The sequence below is a fragment of the Rhinolophus ferrumequinum genome, chromosome 28 (assembly GCF_004115265.2).
Source record: "Rhinolophus ferrumequinum isolate MPI-CBG mRhiFer1 chromosome 28, mRhiFer1_v1.p, whole genome shotgun sequence".
Lineage (NCBI taxonomy): Eukaryota > Metazoa > Chordata > Mammalia > Chiroptera > Rhinolophidae > Rhinolophus > Rhinolophus ferrumequinum.
The window spans coordinates 15450747-15454827 of NC_046311.1; the positions used below are offsets into that span (position 1 = coordinate 15450747).

A 4081-nucleotide genomic window follows, 5' to 3' on the forward strand; every position below is an offset into this window, starting at 1 on the left:
TTTATAAATGGTTCAAGGACCCTGGTACTGTCTCCACCAGTTTTGTTGTCCAAATCAAGCCGGAGACATCAGTAGCAGGTGGACCATGAGGTTGGTCCCATGATTTGATCAATCCCAGTGAGTAGCTGCAGGAGTGGTTCAAGCAATAGAACTTTCAAAGGCGACAGCACTGCCTGCACTGACCACTAGTCATGCAGTCTTCTAATACAGTTGAAAGCACGTAGGCCTATGCATGAAAAGAAATATTCCATTCCATGGTGGAAAGGGCTTAGAAGATGAGAAGCTTTCAAGGCCCTTTTGGCTTCTGAAAGTTTGACTTTGCTAAAAGGGCTGACCTCAGCATCACTGCACCTGTGATTCTGTACAGACGCTGATGCCGTGCCTCAGTTTCTCCATGTCATGCTCTGGGGAAGTTGGCTAGGTAAGTGGATCAGGATTCTCCCCTCACGGCCTACATTCCTATGCACACCCCTGCATCTGCACTTGGAGACGTCCCACAGTTTGCAATGCCAGCCCTAGTGACCCCTGCTCCATGGACCACCTTCTGCCAAACACCTGCGGCCTTGGGTGTGGCCCCTCCCGCCCCTTCAGTGTCTCCCTCCTGTTCAGCACCTCTGTCCTGGGGCAGAAACACTTCGTGGGGACACAAAAGTCAGTGAACTGTCTAGAACATAATCCCTTTGCCTAAAATAAATGGTAACTATGTGAGCAGATGGGGGTTAACGACCCACTGTGCTGATCACATACATGAAATCATGTTTCACACCTTCCTCTCGCACAATATTCTATGTCAACTGTGTCTCAATAAAGCTGGAAGAGCACTCCTCTGCTTAATAGTTTTATGATCATTTGTTGTGACATTTTCAATGAATTATATGATGGGCAGAAATACCTACACTCACCACAGGAGCAGGCTTTCCTGGGCTGAGTCACAGGAAGGGCTTTGAGGGATCCACACCCTCGGGAAGGAATTACAGGTTTCAACAATTAGCTTCAGTGTGTTCGTTTTGCTAAGATCTTACGTGAAGAGGTGGTGAATTTCTCAGCGGGATTCTAAAAGGGTGGGCCTTCCCACACCGGGAGTCGAACCCGGGCCGCCTGGGTGAAAACCAGGAATCCTAACCGCTAGACCATGTGGGAGACGACAGCAGCCACAGCAGGTGCAAGTGTGCTGAATCATTTGTGTCTGCTTCCTCCTTCCGGGCTCGGCCCCGCCTCCCGGGCTCGGCCCCGCCTCCACGTCAGCCAGCCTTCCGCGCCTGCGCGGCTCTGCAGGTACGCTGCACTTACTGTGGGTTCCGTGGGGTTTGTCAGCACGCAGAGAGGTACGGGCGACCCGACCCCTCACATTCCACCCGGGGGTGCTCCAGCCGGCCTGCGTTTCCAAAAATCTCTGTTAAAATGCTCCGCGGTGAGATTTGAGAAAAGAATGTTTTCGGTAGCCCAGAGCGAGTCATGAGCCTGGCGCCCAGGTCTCAGTTCCCGTTTGGCGCCGAGGATGACCTGCATTAGACCGGACTTTCCCAGTCACGATGTTTTAGGTCACAGGACAGTTCAGTTGCAATTTGGTATTTACAAGGCTGAACGAATGAAACCGCGAATAGTCCATGGGTTACATTTTGGGGCAAAAGTCCTTTGCAGACAACTGTTTTTAAGATCTTGTTTAGGGATGGCCTTGCATTATTAAAACCGAAACACCCAAATCCGTAAAGGACAAATCCACACATTGCACTACGTTAACAACTCATACAGTGGAGAAAAAAAAAAAGTAAAATACAAACCACTGACTGGGAGAGAAATATGTACAAGCCATGTAAAGAGATTGCTATGTTACTTGTCACACGACACATGGTCTATAATAAAACAACCTGCAACGTAAAAGTGAGAAGTTGTGAACAGCCCACTAGTTGGAGAGGAACCCCAAGGCTATGAAGCATTTGAAAAAAATCTCAGCCTCACTGACTCCAGGCAGCATTTGGCCAAAAAGCAAGAGTGTGAAAATAGCAAGTGTTGGCAGGTATGTGGGGAAAAGGAAGCTCCTAGAAACTCATCAGACTTGATCAGGGAGGCACCTTGTCAGGATTTCCAAGCAATTCTATTTAAAAATTTTTTGTAACACCAGTATTGTTCTGGAACAGCCTCTGACGCACTGAACATGAAGAAACACTGCTATGAAAGACACAGTAACATTTCCAGTGGGGGGCCAGGATCACCCTAAGCAAAAATCAAACAAGGGTGGGCAGATTAAGAGAGTCTTAATCTCTAAGAATTTCAATGTCTGTGTCTACTATAGCTATGAAATAAGAAAAGGCTTCAATTTCAGAATAAGAGAAAACCTTGACATGATTCAGAGTCTTTAACAATTAGTTCACCATAAGAAAAGTTAGTACAATATTTTGGATTGTTCAAGACCAACTTAAATTTCTTGTAATTCAAACTTCTTACATTGGTTTTTATGAGTTAAGTAATTTCCCACTATTTCCATAATTTTTTAAAATTAAAAATTATATGTATAAATCTGTATTCAATTAAACAGTGATAATGTTGCTTTTTTATTAATAAATTTTTATTTTAGAATAGTATCAGATGTACAGAGAAGTTACGATGATGGTACACAGTGTTCCCATATACCCCACAGCAAGGTTCCCCTATTATTAATATCTTAGATTAGTATGGTATATTAGTCACAATTAATGAACTGATACCGGAACATTTTTAACCAACTAATGTCCATACTTTACTCAGATTGCCTTAGTTTTTCTTAATGTCTTTTGTCTGGTCCAGAATCCCATCCAGGACATCACCTTACACTGAGTCATTCACATCTCCTTAGGCTCCTCTTGGCTGTGACAGATTCTTGGACATTCCTTGTTTCTGATGACAGACAGTTTTGAGGAGCACTGATCAGGGATTTTGTAGAACACCCCTCAGCTGGGATTTGGCTGATGTTTTTCTCATGGTTAGACTGGACGTGTGGGGTTAAAGGAGGAAGAGCACAGATGTAAAGAGCCCTCTCATCACGTCATGTCAAGGGCACATATCATCAGCGTGACTTAATCTTGCTCACCGCTGAGGTCATGTTTGCCAGGTTTGTCTACTGAAAAGTTGTACTCCACACGAGTCTCTTCGGAAGGAAGTCCTTGCACACAGCCCTCACTTAAGGAGGACATAGTTATGTTCCACGTCTCTTAATGGGGATTATCTGCATAAATTATCTGAATTTCTCCTGCAAAGGAAGGTTGCCTATTATTCCAACTTTATTCAACCGTTTGTTTTGTGTGTGTGTGTGTTTGTGTGTGTTGGCACTTCCTTGTTTACTGACACAATAAGATACTCCAGGCTCATCGTGCATGTCCCTACCTCAAGACTAAGCTATTTCTCCAAGGAACCCTGGTTCCTTTGATTGGAGCATGGTATTAGAAACCAAGACCTGGGTGTGAGGTGTGCTCATGGCTCCTGGGGTATTGTTTTTGGGCCTTCTTTGATGAAACAACAAGGAAATGCATGTGCACACATACTACATATGAGCCTGTGTTTGTAGATACGAACAGGTCTATAAACATTTCTATATGTACCCACCTCTATGAAACGATACATGAGCTTATGCTGTCTCCAACTCTGATCCATTCCCTGTGGATCATTCTAGCCCTTCCTGGCTTATATGTAACATCCCACTTTGACAGTGAGAAACCCGGTACACCATCCACCATCCACTTACTTTTTCAGTTCCATATATGTGCATAGTAGTGTCAGATGTGTTAACCCTAATCCCAAAAGGAAACGTTTTCATCTAGATTACAGTGCTATGGACTGTTCCTTTTGGCTTTAGTCTCACAATACATACTCATTTCTGTGACTACTTAGGCCAGTACTTTTCTCCCCACTCTCTTCTGTGAGACTGCGTCATACATTTGTAATACATTTGATGATAAAACGACACATGGTAGAACGTTTTGAAAACTTGTGTAACTATACAAATATATACCTACAAAAGATTCTTTTGTCGTGGTCTGCATTCCATCCTGGAAGTCCCTGACTTCCAAAATTGTTTTTAAAACTTTGCATTCATAAAGTTTATCTT

At 43.9% G+C, this 4081-nt stretch overlaps 1 non-coding gene across 1 annotated transcript; it reads right to left on the minus strand.

Moving 5' to 3' along the window:
* Window positions 1–1068: 1068 nt before the first annotated feature.
* TRNAE-UUC (transfer RNA glutamic acid (anticodon UUC)) lies at window positions 1069–1140 on the minus strand. Its single transcript has one exon. It is a non-coding gene; the product is annotated as a tRNA-Glu (tRNA).
* Between the last annotated feature and the right edge of the window lie 2941 nt (window positions 1141–4081).